This window comes from Lepidochelys kempii, chromosome 9 (assembly GCF_965140285.1).
Source record: "Lepidochelys kempii isolate rLepKem1 chromosome 9, rLepKem1.hap1, whole genome shotgun sequence".
In the NCBI taxonomy this organism is placed as follows: domain Eukaryota; kingdom Metazoa; phylum Chordata; order Testudines; family Cheloniidae; genus Lepidochelys; species Lepidochelys kempii.
This window is the reverse complement of record NC_136388.1, coordinates 97,330,655-97,346,398: the sequence shown is the minus strand read 5'-3', so window position 1 is coordinate 97,346,398 and position 15,744 is coordinate 97,330,655. Positions and strand designations below refer to the sequence as shown.

The window sequence follows — 15,744 nt, the reverse complement described above, 5'->3', positions numbered from 1 at the left end:
GGAGATATGTGCAGTGAATTGTGGTGGCATCTATTTGTTTGTCACCAGAGCAGCCTTTTGGAGATGCAGGATGTGACCCAAATGGGCTGAAACCCAAGACTCCTCAGCCCTCCATTGAAATGAGAACCCTGTTCATTGCCATGTAGTTTAATTTAAAAAGAAAAATGAATGGACTTGCTCTGAGTCTAGTCCCCATGGATTTGAGCTGAAAATTTAGCTCACGGCTGCAAATCGGTTCTGAGATTCATTAGACTACTTACTTATTTTCGTGTGGTGATCCAGGGGTGGAAAGAGAGAGGTTCCAGCAATTCACCTCTTTGTCCCATCTGCAGCTCTTCATGGTGTGACAGTGCAGGAGAAAAAGGGGATAACTGTATTTTTACTGGGTTCTTCGAACCCCTGGTGTGTCTTCCCATCTTGGCTTTTTATAAATAGCTATCACATCTAGAATAATAAATCTGGCTCACTGAACCTCAAGGGAATTGGTTTCCTGTTTATCTGTAAAAATGCCTCTAAAATTATCAAATTCATTATTACCTTTTTTTTTTTTTTTTTAAAGCTTTGTTCACTGCTGTGTCTGGCCACTAAAATACCAGCTAGCCCCAGAAGGGAAGTAGGATGCTAAATCCATTTGGTTTAGCCTGCAGTAGCATTATACCATGTGCACAGGAGAGCGCTGACATGCACACTTACTGAAACTCAGCTGCTCGGTCTTCTGCACAACTGTGCTGTCTCTGGGGCCAAATTCTCTGGTGTTTTAAACGGGTGCAGTTCCACTGATGTCCAGCAGAGAATTTGGTCCAGGACGCCAACTTATATGCAGTCTTTTTTTTCTGTGTCTATACAGCACCTACCACAATGGGGTCCTGATCCATGACTGGGGCTCCAAGGTGCTATGATAATACAAATAATATTCCGAAAGTGTTTTCAGGTATGCTTAGCTGTGTACAAACTGCCATACCTGTCCTGTAGACCTCCCATTATCACTTACCTGTGTGTGCCCTTCTTTAATGAATTAAAAAAAAATTCTCAAAGTTTGTTGAGTTCTTCTTAAATTAGCTTCACTTGCAGGCAGCTTATTTCTCCTATGATTTCTATGCCTTACTGAAGGTTTCCTGATGGATGCAGAAGCTGCTATATCTTAACTGAATAGCCTTGTAGATGTGGCCATAAGGATTGGTGTATAGAGGAATGACAATATATTTTAGTTGCCTATTATGGGATGATATAACGCCCATTTCTGTGGCTTTTGTGGGCTTGCTTGAATTTCTGCTAGTCAGGGCGTTCTCTCTTTTTCATACATATGTGAGAAAATAACTTGTATTACCAACAATTGTTAATTTTTTTGATTAAAAAAACCTAGTAGCTAAAATAACTTGCTTATAGTTTAGTTACTCAGTAGATGATTACCAATGATAATTCTATATTTTCTTCCAGATCATTGATAAAAGTGTTAAATAATGGAGGGCTAAGAACAATCCCTGTGGGACCGCACTGGAAACACTCACGCCCACTCAATGCCATTTCCCCATTTATAATTACATTTTGAGACCTATCAGTTAGCCAGTTTTTAATCCATTTAACGTGTGCCATGTTAATAAAAATGTTGTGTGGTACCAAGTCCATTTGTCCTAATTCAACAGAGTTCAACTGAGCAAGTTAGAGAGTGATGTCTACCCAGCAAAGCTGTGAAACAGAAATTCAATTTATAAGGATTATGTTATGATTCGGAAAAATAGCTTTACCATGTTCTTAAATACCACTGATGTCAGTGGGAACTTGGACATTTATCTCAAGTTATGTGCTTAAGTGCTTTGGTGAATAGGGATGGACTTAAGTAGGTTCTGTACTTAAGTGCTTTGCTGAATCAGGCCTGTATCCTCTGAATGAACTGTCACTGGCTGAAAATACCTTGAGGGCATAACACTTAGGCATCTACAAAAAGCTAGCAACAGCCTTCAAAGAATGATTGATTTCTTGTTTTCCAAGTTATAAATTCACACTGTTGTTCTGTTTAGTGGGGCAAAGGAGCTATTCAGAGCCATCTCTCTCTCTAATGTTTCTAGCTAGGCTTGGAAGGATTAGATTATTGGTAAATGTCAGTTTCACTGTTCACAAAAACTGACGAAAAATAGTTCAGTCCATGATAGAAATTTACAGTCAGGTAAAGTAGGAAACATGCTGCTTGGAAACTTATTGGAGTTTGATTTAACAATATTTGCTTTGTATATTTTGACATGTGAAGTTGACAATTTGTGTCCTAACAGTTATAAAGCTTAACTTCAAGAATCTCAATGGCTAGGGTTATTAAATAATTGTCCATCACCCCACCACTGCCACAATTTCCCACAACCATGAAAGTGTAAATAAAAAAAACCACATACAAATAAACATCGGTTATAAAACAATAAAAGTCAAATTCTGCCAAGCCTATTTATAGCAAAAAAAGTAACTTAAAGCACTGTTTGCCTTAGTTCCTACAGTACTTGTTATTGCAAAAGTTACCCCAACACCACTGCTTAATTTCTGCCAGGGCTTGCCAGAGCTGTGCCCTAGTGCCTCTAGGCTTGGCAGTTCATAGTCCTGGCATCAGTTGTGAATGTAAAGCTATAGCTGGAGCCCTGGCACCTCTTTCATTACAAGTTAAGCATTGCGCTACACGCAAAGCTAAAAACACGATTACTGTGTCAGTCAGAAAAACTAAACTGCATTCAGGTTGGGAGAGGGAAGTAGAGAGCTATAGAGGGGGCAAACATGAAGCCTGACCCGAAGAATCCTTCCTTATTGACTTCACTGTGGTGAGTTGTGAAAGGATGAATAACATGAATGAGGGTTTGCAGGATCAGTTCCCAATGTTTCTAACATAGTGCTTCGTACTGTAGCCTGAGTATCACACAGGGTCCAACCCTGTACCGATTGACTTCAGTGGGAGTAGGAGCAGGCTGTAATGTGTACTGAATCATTCAGAGCAGTGGTGTCTAATTCCTGTAGAGAGGGGAAAATACCAGTTTAATTGTCTTGGGGTCAGGGTAGAAATTTAGGAGTAGATACTCCGCTTGCTTCAAAGGGTGCTCGTCTGATGTCAAGAGAGGTGTGCTCAGAGATGTCGAGGAGAATACAGCCTTTATGTAGTAACAAACTTTTACTGCCTAATCCTGCGCCTGTTGAAGTCAATAGCAAAGCTTCTGTTGATGCACTGGTGCGGGATCGAGCCCTTAGGTTTGCACAGTGCCTAGCACTATGAAGGCCTGGCCCTGGTTGGCATCTCTCAGGGCTGTTGTAATATAAATGGTTGCCATCATTATTTATTCAGTAAATTATCATTGCATTCAGTGTAACTTCATGGGAAAATACGCTCATGCTTAAGGTCACTGCTGTGTCCCTAACCTGTATTTCTTTTCCTTTCTCATCCTGCTTTTTGTGTGTCTCTTTTCCCCGTCTTTATGTCCCTTCTACGTTATTCTTTCTGCATTTCCTGCCCTGCAGGAAATCCTTATTCCCAACCCCATCCCACCACTAAAACAAGAAATGAGATACTTGAAATATCACCATTAACAATAATTAGACCTTGGAGTTAACACCCTAATTACACGAATGTGGCCAGGGACGTTTGACTCTCTCAAAATCATTGTCTCAGGCTTTCCGCTGCACTGAATCAGCTGCACTTGGGTCATATTGGAATGGTTTCTGCATCCATGAGGACTGAGCTTGATAAGTTTATTGAGGGGATGGTATGATGAGGTTGCCTACTATGGCATATGGACCATCTGTGGCTAGCAAATATCGCGAATGGCTGGAGATGTGAGACTAGATGGGAAGGGTTGTGAGTTGCTACAGAGAATTCTTTCCCAAGTATCTGGCTGCTGGATCTTGCTGACACGCTCAGCATCTAACTGATCACCATATTTAGGGGTGGGAAGGAATTTTCCATTGGATCAGATTGGCAGAGACCCTGGGGGAGGGGTTCGGCTTCCTCTGCAGCTTGGGGACGGGGTCACTTGCTGGTTTGAATTGGAGTAAATGGTGGATTCTCTGTAACTTGAAGTCTTTAAATCAAGATTTGAGGACTTCAGTAACTCAGCCAGAGGTTAGGGGTCCATTACAGGAGACAGTGGGTGAAGTTCTGTGGCCTGTGATGTGCAGGAGGTCAGATTAGATGATCTTGATGGTCCTTTCTGGTTTTAAAGTCTCTGAGTCTATAATAGTGAGTCTTAATTATTCTAAACCTTGAATTCTGCTTCTCAGTCAGTTGGCAACTATTAATTTTGCCAACTATTAATAGACGGTTAACTATTGATTTTGTGTTAGAAACTGTATTCAGATATAACCCCCAAAGAGTCCCGCTGATAGCGTGAGAGAGAGCTGCAGTACTGATAGCTGAGCCTGAGGCGTTGCTTGGGGTACGGAAGCACAGGAAACAGAAAGAGCAGCTTCATCTTGTACAGATGTGTTAGCAAAGGACTAGCAACAGAGAGCTGTCACTCAGCAGCCTTGTTCTGTCATTTGGTGTCATCCTGAGCTAACAGCACCAGTCTTAGTATTCACTGCAAGTTACGTGTATGGAAAGGCCGGGGATTGATTGTGTGTCCCTTCAGACTTACTTTCACAAGTCAGGACTGACCTTATAATTCAACAGGGAAGCAAAGGCATGAGTGGGCCGGAACCACCCTTAAACTCAAGCAAAGCAAATGGCCACTTAAGGCCTAGGTCCCATACAGGCTCAGAAACTTCCCTGCTTCACAGGTGAGGCTACAGCTGGAGGCAGTTTATGGCTTGATTCTTTCCCTGCCACTTCTGAGCTATAACTAGGAGAACCCAGGGGGTATGCTTTGGAAAAGTAGGTCATGAGTGAAGATCATGCTCTCTAGGACTGTGGCTACTGCACAGGCTGAAGTTAATCAAAAAACCTTTGTTGTTGTTCGGGGTTTTTTTAATGGGATATTTCAAAATGAAACAAAATTTCCTTTCATTTTGATCCAAATTGAAACCTTTCCCATCGGAGTAGATTGGAATCAAAATCTCCAGTTCAATTTTCAAAAACTGGAACAAACTGGAAAATGCAATTTGTAACCAGACAACAATTTTCAGTTTTGTTTGGGGAAAAAACCTGAAGGAAAAAAAGTTAACTCAAAGCAACATTTTCTCACCAAAATTTTTGTTCTTTGCCAAACTCTAATTTTTGGCCAAAACATGGTCTGGTCAAAAAACTTCCACTGGTTCCATTATTGTGTATATAGAGGGTAACATTTCTAGACTGGCAACAAATGTAATATGTAGTGTAAGAAGAGGCAGTGTGGACCATTTTAAAATGCCTGTTCTGTGACTGAACAGTGCTGTGACTGTGTGTCGTACTTGGTTAAAGAAAACAAGGATGTTCTAGCCTACCAGTGTAATAGCACAGATTAGTGACTTTCACTGAAACTGCAACAAGAGTACTTGCTTGAAAATGAATGGTTGAATGTTCCTATAAAGTGATTTTTTTTTCTGTATTTTAGACCTCTGTTTAACACAGCAGTCACCAGATCATAGCAGCAATTTTAGACCATTCGTGCAGTGGTTGTTTACACGTCCAGCGGATGTAGTTCTGTGTGTACAGTGCCTAGCACAATGGAGTCCTGGTCCATGACTGGGGCTCATAGATGACACTGCAATACAAATAATGATGTAGTTACACCCTGCCATGTAGCATAACATAAAAATATGGCTACGTGCATGAGAATTAATGCACACAATTAATTGAGGCCCCAGGCTTAGCTAATTTCTCATGGCCTTAACTGAAAAAATAAAATCTTAAATATGAGTGTCATTGGATTAAACAAGGTAGGAAATGTACATTCAGTCATGATGTAGTCTTGGCTAATTAGTAGCGTAGCCAAATGCTGATAGGCCTGATGGGGACAAGTCAAGCTATTATTATTATTACAAATGTTGCAGCAAAACAGAACACATTCTGATGAGAAATTGTATCTTTATCATTTTTCACAAATCTAATGAACCTGTGATAATTTGTAATGAATTCCCTTCACTTTTGATTCAGCTGGGCAACCTTAGCAGGGGAGGTAGAGAAACAAGGTTGGTTCTTGCATTCAATCTACATCACAGTTTGGACACAACTAACTCAAACTTAAATTTCACGGTAACAAACTCCTGTCTCAAATGAGCAGGCTAAATAAATGCCACTTCTGGTCTATAGGTTTATTCTGCGACAGTCTCTCCAGCAATCTATGGGGTTCTTCATTCCTACTGAGCCATTACTGACTTGCATCATTTTCAGTAGCAATGCTTTAAGTTTCTTCTTTCCACTGTAGCATATCAGAGAGAGCACCCCACTTGCTTCTGGATTTATCTCTTGGCTTTCAACATCCTGGTCTGTCCATGTGTTTTCAAACTGTCCCCAGGCCTGAAGGAACCTATGGTCAGCTTCTCCTCCTACATGACTTTGTGGCACAAAGGATATCTCTTCTACTAGACTAAATGTTTCCAGTAGGGATAAGGAGGTTTTAGTACCGTTATATAAGGCACTGGTGAGACCTCACCTGGAATACTGTGTGCAGTTCTGGTCTCCCATGTTTAAGAAGGATGAATTCAAACTGGAACAGGTACAGAGAAGGGCTACTAGGATGATCCGAGGAATGGAAAACTTGTCTTATGAAAGGAGACTCAGGGAGCTTGGCTTGTTTAGCCTAACTAAAAGAAGGTTGAGGGGAGATATGATTGCTCTCTATAAATATATCAGAGGGATAAATACCAGAGAGGGAGAGGAATTATTTAAACTCAGTACCAATGTGGACACAAGAACAAATGGATATAAACTGGCCACTAGGAAATTTAGATTAGAAATTAGACGAAGGTTTCTAACCATCAGAGGAGTGAAGTTTTGGAATAGCCTTCCGAGGGAAGTAGTGGGGGCAAAAGATCTATCTTGCTTTAAGATTAAACTCGATAAGTTTATGGAGGAGATGGTATGATGGGATAACATGGTTTTGGTAATTAAATATTCATGGTAAATAGGCCCAATGGCCTGTGATGGGTTTTTAGATGGGGTAAGATCCAAGTTACCCGGGAAAGAATTTTCTGTAGTATCTGGCTGATGAATCTTGCCCATATGCTCAGGGTTTAGCTGATCGCCATATTTGGGGTCGGGAAGGAATTTTCCTCCAGGGCAGATTGGAAGGCCCTGGAGGTTTTTCGCCTTCCTCTGTAGCATGGGGCACGGGTCACTTGCTGGAGGATTCTCTACTCCTTGAGGTCTTCAAACTACAATTTGAGGACTTCAATAGCACAGATATAGGTGTGAGGTCTTTTTTAGGAGTGGTGGGTGAAATTCTGTGGCCTGCATTGTGCAGGAGGTCAGACTAGATGATCATAATGGTCCCTTCTGACCTAAATATCTATGAATCTATGAATCTATGAAATGGCCAGTGGGGTTGCTAATACAAACTTAAAATTATTGACCTGACTACTGATGCATGCCATAAGAAGCAAACAAGATCAACTGTATTTTAGTATTGACAGTGGTTCGTGTGCAGCCTGCAGTGAGCACACCCCAACCTCATAGAGAAGAGAGGGGAAATGCTTGTCTGTGGAAGCCTACTGTATTATCTACTGCTCCTGTCACTGAGAAGAGGGGAAACCATGCCTAATGCAGCCATTGTGCTTGCTGCCATTTCTGTCCATGCCTCCACTTTTCAGAGACTAATGCAAGCCTGCATGGGGAATGCTTTGGTATATCCCAGTAACACTGGAAGGATGAGATTGGTCTGGAATAGACTTTGTGGGATTCTGGAAGTGTTATTCCTATGGAGTACACCATTTCCCTGGAAAGCCAATGTATGCCAGGAAATGGCATGAGAATGGATGAGTGGGTAGCATACATGGATCACTAATGTAGCTGTTGAAATTCTGCAAGCATCAGAGATGTGTCACAGTGACAGTCCATTTTACTCTGCAGGAAGAGCATCCTGTGGCCAAGCTCCTTGGCTTCTTTGGCAAACTGGAAATGTAGTGGCAGCTTTAAGTCAGTTGTCAGACTGAGTGGCCCGTTTTCAGATGTAATTCAATAAAACTCCCTCTCAGTACGCAATACTCATTGGTTTGGTATATGTTTCTTAGGATGCCTCAATCTATTTTCAATGTGCTGCAGATTTGGACAATGCCAATTTGGGACAATGCCTAAACTGCTGGACTGGGGGAAGCTGGGACTTTAGCAGCTGAATAGGGAGCAGATGGGGTTTTAGCACCTACTTGGGAAGGTGAGGGAGGCAGTTTGGCAGCCAGGCAGTGGTTGAGGCCTTTGGCCTGAGGTAGATGGGGGTTAGGTGAGTTTAACAGCATTGCTCAGGGGTGTGGATTTTTCACACCCTCTGAGCGACTTAGTTGTGCTGACCTAATTCCCTAGTGTAGACCAGGCTTCAGGTTCTGCAGCACCATTCTGTGTCAAGAGGTGGGTTCTGTGATAAATTTCCGAATTGTGGAAAACAGAGGGGTTTTTGTTTGTCTTGCTCACAGAGATCCATTATTTAACACGGTAATGATGCTAAAAAGTAAAGATGAAAAAGTAAAACCATACACTTAAGCTAACATTCTTGAGCTCCCAACATTAAAGATCAACTGTTGGACAGCCAGAATAAACTGCATGTAATTGCATTTTAATGGAGCAACAGTGGCCATTTGGGCTAATTGTAGAGGAGTATTATCTTTCCAAAATTATGTCTACTACTCTAGTCATTTATACGATATAGGGTTAACAGAATTAATCTGACATAATCTCTACTCTGAGTTTAAGACTCTCTGCTAAAGAGAGAGAGACAAAGTAAATGCAGCTTGTATCTCTGATATTCCTTTATATAAAGCGACTTACTCATGTTAACATGAAAAATGGCAAAATAGCAATTTTACACTGGATTTCTGGCCCTAGTTGATCTGAACCAATAACACAATTTCAGAACAGCATTCAAAGTAAATTGAATATGATAATCAGTTCTCCAACCGGAGAACACCCATTCCTGCACTAGACAGCAGAAGGCGGTTGGGAGGAGGGTTTTCTTGGTTGACTTAAGGTTAAGCCTGTGATTGTGCCAATTTATGTTTCTATTGTAGTGATGATATGTTCCCTTCTGCAATCTTATTTCACTGTCGCATCAGTGTGTGTCATGAATGAACATTAATTCAAATCAAACACATAGTGAGGCTTTTGGGAATATCCCAGGATTAATGAAGTGAAGAACAATACAGAGCACACATTTTCTGGCTAGTATGTTCCGGAATAAACTCTCTTGTAGACTTCAGCACAAATAAAAAATGACTGTCTCATTTTGTGCTTGATCTTTGTGTGTCTTCTTTTTAAAAATTGCAGAAGATGCATGTTCTGTTTAAGTCTTATTTGTATTACGTTAGCATGTGGAGGCCTCAAATGAGATCAGGGCCCCATTGTCTTAGGTGCTGTATGCAGACGTAGAGTGAGACAGTCCCTGCCCAGAATTGCTTGCCGTTCTAAATAGATAAGGGTTGGGCAGAGATACAGAGCGGCAATGTGACTTGCCTGAGGTCATACAGCCGGTCAGTAACTGAGCTGGGAATAGAATGCGGGTTCCTTGAGTCCTGGTCCCGTGTCTTAGCCCCTGGACCACACTCCCTTTTCTGGAAGTTCTATTCCTGGATCTGCTACGGAAACAGTGTGTTATGGGATTTGTTCTCTCTGCCAATGTGCCAGGTCTCCTTGCTCCCACTCCAGTGCCCAATCCACTAGACTATTTTCAGAGTAACAGCCGTGTTAGTCTGTATTCGCAAAAAGAAAAGGAGTACTTGTGGCACCTTAGAGACTAACCAATTTAAAGCTTATGCTCTAATAAATTGGTTAGTCTCTAAGGTGCCACAAGTACTCCTTTTCTTCTTTCCACTAGACTATGTTGCATCCCAAGTTAATTAGTAGTGCACGTTACTAGCTGTGCATGTAAGAGTCTTCCTGAACGCAGGTTAGGGGTGAACAAGATGAAAGCCTGTCAGTGTTTCATTAAAATAATGGACTAGAATTTGTAGATAAGATGTCTCCATGTGAGGTGAGATCCTTAAATATTGGGAAGGCAGGATACGTGTAATTTGTATTGCATTTAATTTTTTTATTTTACAAGCAGATTACTAAATCTGTAAACACAAGTTACATTTTTCTTCTAAGTGTATCTGACTAGACTAGCCAAATACCTTGATTTTCCTGGCACAGTTCTGAAATCAGTGTGTGACCCACGTTGCGGGACTCAGCCTAGCACGGTTCAAAATTATCACTGGATGGGCTGTGATTCATAAGCGTTAACATGGTTTTGTTTTGATTTATGGCACTGGCCACTTTGCTGGCCACTGACAGACCAGACAACTATGTGATTATTTGTCTGATGATGCGTAGGAACCTCAGTGGTGGAAGATGTTTGAAATGGGTGAGATGGAGAAGTACAGGAGTCCAAGGATGGTGTGTTGGTCAAAGGCCCTCTTTTGCCATTTCCAGTTCAGTAAAGCTAAAAATAGACAAAACCTTGGCTCACTAGGCAATGGATACCGATACAACAGATGACGCCAATGACCAGGATATCAGAACTTGAGGAGATCCTAATGCAGACTTAATATCTTCTGTAATGCTTTGCTTCAGCTTCGAACCTGAATGCCATCTCTTTAACCCTTTTCCCTTTCCTGGCTGTAGGGCAGGTCACTGAAGGGAGATCTTGTTTTCTCTGTATTGCAGCTTTCAAAAGTTGGGTCTCCCTGCCAACTGCAGAGGTAGTATGACAGAGTGAGAGTAGCCTAGGGCTGACTCACCACTCTGTAAGCTTCCCTGTATGGGCCACATTGGGAAATATTTGATTAGGACTGGATGATTAACCAGTTAACAAGGGGATTCCACTCCTCTGCTGGGAACTGTTAAATGGGGAACAGAAAGGGAGAGAGGTGTGGAAGGAAGGGCAGAGAAGCTCAGGATCTCAGAAAAGTGAGACCTCTTTCCCGGACCTCTCACCCTGTGTCTAGGGGGTTTCTTGAGGCTTGGAGAAAGCCATGTGGTCATGGGATATGAAGCTGCATAAAAGACATCGTAAATAAAGTACACTGTGGTGTGAGCTTCTGTCAGAATGCATGAGGACTGCTTGCTAAGAGAAATCCAGGGGGAGGGAGCACACCCTGTGACAGGTAGCAATGAGACAGATGCCATTTTGTGTTTCAGTTCAGATGCAGAATGTTACAGAATGAATCGCTCTTCTGGATATTCAACTTGTTCATTATTTGCTTGTTGTTTTTTCTAAACTGAAATAAGCCATCAAGACTGAAAAGTGCTTCTCTTCTTCCTTCTGTGTGAGGGAACATACCACTGGCAAACACATTTGTTATGATCATAGAACTAGAAGTCCTTCTGCTATGTCTACGTTTTCCCATATCACACTTATTTGTATCCCAAAGGACTCTGAATCTTGTTTTAGGGCAAGATCTCAGTCCACCTTTTCTTTTCTCCCAAGAGGAGTTCAGTGTTTTACAGTAATTGGCAGTGTTCAAAGTCTTCCTGTGTCAGAACTGCCATTTCTTGTGGGTTGGCATTGGACCTCCTCTCCTCTAAAGATCTCTATTGACCCCTAGGTTGGAGAGTGGCTGTGGCTTTTCCCTGGGTAGCAAAAGTATCAGCAGTTGGGAGTATTACCAAGGGCAGATTTTTCTTTTTCAGCAACTTTTATAGAACAAAGTCTAACTCTATCAATAAACATAATAAGACTGCTTATAAAGGCTTGCTCTACAACCCAATACAGTTGCAAGAAGACATTTTCCTGTGCATGGTTTTTGAACTGTCCACATGAGTAAATATCTGTGGATGAATCTAGAGATATTGCTAGTGTGAAATTCATTACGTTTTGGATTTATTTTGAGGATACATGATAAACACCAACACAACCATGTAGATTTCTTTGAACGTTCACATAGTATAGCAGAAAGCAGTGTTTGGCCCTTGAGGAACTAGTTTTCAGGAACTAGTGCTCCTAGTGGATCAGTACTCTGAAATTATTTGAATTTTGCAAAAACCCCTTTTGATTCTTTCCTGGTTCATTCCATGGGAGAACTTAGATACTTTGTGAAATGGTGTTCCAATTCACTCGTGCTTTTTCTGGTAACAGCTGGCAGTGAAGCTATGCTGACTTTAAAATATGATTCAGTCAAACTAGTTTGTTTGACTTGCTGAATGATCAGACATGATGGAATGTTTGCATCCAGAAGATCTCAAATTCCCCCCAACACCCAGTTCCACGTTGGCGGTTCTGACCTCCAGGGCCATTCTGTTTGAAACAATTACAGTTTTTAATTTTTGAATGCATTTTTTAAAAAAAGCAGCCAAGTACAAAGATTAACCCATAGGTTTTGCCCTCCTGAAGAAAGTGTGTGAATTCATTGCAACATCCTGCCTTTTAACTGGGGAGAGGAAATTCAGATCCTCTCAGACATTGTACCCTGTATATTTGAGAGCAAATAATGGACCAATAACACAAAAGTTCATCATGTGGTGGTAGGGCCTCTCCTTTAGGGTGTTTGAAATTACTGAAGTGTCTTAGGTTATGATCTACTTTACTTCTGCGCCTTGTTTCTCTGACCAGATTGGGCTAAAAGTAAAAAGTAAAACAGGAGGTGAAAACCCTTACTTCTGTTTGTTAATCTTTCTTCTTCTATCTTTCTTTCTTTTTTTTCTTCTTTTTAATAGCAAGGCTCTTTTTTTCTCTCTTTTGCCTCAATAGAAAGAAAAAAAGTTTTGTCAGCACTCCTGTTTCTTTTGTTGTTTTCTTTTTCTCAGAAGTCTTTTCTGCTTTTATCCTAATCCCAGTCATGCATGAGAGAACAGTTGTGCTCTGTTGTTTGTCTGTTCTGCTAGTTTTGAATCAGTAGGGCTCCTGCTTTGTTCTCTTTATTTTCTGAACACAGAAAGGTAAAAGAGTAGGAATAGTGATTGAAACTCTTAAGAGAAATTTAGATTTAATTCATTTTTGCCATGTTGGTAATAATTAAGGGACTATGACAAATAAAAAAACAAAACAAAACCAAAAAACTCCTCTGAGATCAGATTTTCCTTATCTGGAACATTTTTTAACTTGTAGCCCTTGAGACATTGCATTTTTACCCACATCATCCGATTTATTCACTCTGTGGAACCAGCTAATGATTTAACATATGCCAGTTTTTTGCCCACCACTCGGAATTGTTCCTTTGTAGGAACTGTTTTTTTATTCAAACACATATATTTGAAAAGCTGTATTAAGCTTCTTTACCTGATGTGATGTCAGCATGATTCTCAGGCCAGAACTGGGTTTTAAGACATACATTTATGGCCTTTAAACCCATCCACATTCTGGAGAGTTGTTTGTTTGAGGCATGTATTGCAGAATCACGGCCAATTTAAAAAAATATTTTAAATTATTTCTGTAATATTTTGACAAATACATGATAAATATTCATGATAAATAGTCTGAATCATTTAACAAATTAAACTAAGACTAAACACAAATCCATCTGTTTCTGTTTCATCCTTGCAAAACAAACCTTTTATGATTTTGGTATCCAACATGTGCTTGTTCTCTGTTGCCATGGAAATGCTATAGGCCTGAAATTTTTCACAGGCTCTTACTATGAAGTTTTTGAAAACTGTTTTGATTAATTTTTCCTCCACTTCAACTTCTCTCTCACTTAAACTGTTTTCTCTTTTGTTTCACACTTGATTTATGGCAGGTCGCTGTCATTTAAATAGATGTGCATTTTGAAATTCCTTCTTTCTGTTCTAATGCAAAGAAAAAATAACCCATGCAAGTCATGCTCAAAGACTTGGTTATTGTTGCTTGCTGGATTTCTGCTCTCTGTGGTTGTCGGGCCTAATTCAAAGTAATTCAGGCAACTCAGTGGGGGCAGTGCATAGCTCCACAGGAAATTATGATAGCAAAAGTCTTCCTGTAGAGTTCTGCGCTTGGCACTACAAAGTGCCTCAGGCTGCAGTTACCTGAATAGGGTTGAATTAGACCAGACAACCGCATCATCCCACTTCTTAATCTATTAGAGCGATATACAAGTGGCAATTGTTGATTGCAAAAATGGGATTAAGAGGCTCTTCAAGTGAATTGATTTTCTTGTGAGAACAAAAAGAGGAAAGAGAAGCCTAGTTTGAATCACACAGCTAGAAAGTTTCGTGAATGGGTTCCACTCCAAATGTTAGAATTAAAGCAATCAGTGTTTCCCCATGGGGTATGCAGGTGAGAGGAATAAACTGCTGGAAAATAGAAAATTATGTCTAAAATTTAAAAAAAGTTTGTGGCATTCTTGCCACAAGACTTGCCAAAGCATGGAACTCTTTCCCCTCCTCACAGCAGCAACAACTCCTTGTTTTAACTTTGGCACACAGGAATTTGTTGCTGTTCATCAGTCTCCGTTTATTACTCTTTAATCTTTCTTTTCGCTGACCTATTTTAATTTTTTTGTTTTAACTCAGGTAAATTAAAGGGAGCAAAGGGACTATTTTAGTTTCTTTGACACTTTCTTCTAAAATCTTACTTGACATTTAAAAAAATTTTTATGTACCGAGACCAAAGACATTTTTGCTCTCTAGTATGAGGCATCCAAGGTTTGGTATATCTGCTGCTCTAGGGAAGAGCCTTTTAGGTTATTTTGAATTGTATTTTCAGAATGTGATAGTAACTCTGCGTTAGCTAATATTTCTGCCATCTCCTGAAGGTCTATTTAAAAAGAAAAGTATTATTTTTGCCAGTGCAGCCAAGTTTTATTAGGGTGAATAACACAAATCTCTTGTCGCTCTTACAACAGACAATTGGAAAAGTAATTTGACTGTAATTGGTTTAATGTACAGGCCTTTGCAAAATGAACACACTGTATTTGTTTTTAGATGACCCTCAATGAAACTGGAAATCATTCTGCCTTGACTAAAGAGCCATTGAAAGACAATGTACAGGATGTACATTCACTTGCCTATGATAATTTCTAAAATGATATTTAGCTCCACTTGGAAGTTAGCTGGTTTGTATGGCATATCATGCATCACAAATGTATCTGGAATGATCACCTATCTCACAGCTTTAGCTGTCAGAAGTTCCAAGAGTGTGGAGAATAGAAATGACACACTGATGCCAGCTGGGGAAAAGGAACTGACCAGAGCAGATGGAGGGAAGCCTTGTCTTACCTCTGGCTTTAGGACATGTCACATACCAACTAGTAGTAAATTTCCAATTCTTGGCCACTGAAATTAGTGGTTTAAGCATTTGCCACATTTAAATAGCATCATGTGTGTTGTCATGATTACAGCTCTGAATGTGAATATGAAATCTTCACATTCCTGAGACAACTCAGAAGGAAACTCTTGGAGATCACATAGGAGAGAAGTGTGTGGCATTAACTCACTGTTTAGGAGTTGGAGTTAGGGAAGGAGCTGATAGGTGATGCCACCTTTGTTTACAGCCGTAGAAAGAAGACTGTCTCTTCCATCTTCAAAGATCTTTTTGGGGAAGGAAGAAAGAGGTACAATTTAGCCATTCAGTGCTCCCTATGCACACTGATGTGCCTGTTCTTCTAAAGTGCTATTCAGCACCACTGGCTAGTGTTTTTTAATTTGTCATTTTGCTTCCTAAGCCTGGATCCTTATCAACAAACAGCTCTGTAAGAAATATATTGGAGCAGAAACAGCTGATGGAGTCATTACCGGTTTGCAGCTCTGATGGCAAGCAGGGAAGG

The 15,744-nt window shown here is 40.5% G+C and overlaps 1 protein-coding gene across 1 annotated transcript in view; it reads right to left on the bottom strand.

Moving 5' to 3' along the window:
- Window positions 1-258: 258 nt before the first annotated feature.
- Window positions 259-15,744, bottom strand: part of LOC144930872 (uncharacterized) — a 39,800-nt gene continuing 24,314 nt past the window's right edge. The window contains exon 5 of the transcript XR_013636322.1: window positions 259-334. The gene's annotated coding sequence lies outside the window, so the exon portion shown is untranslated. The remainder of the gene's footprint in view (window positions 335-15,744) is intronic.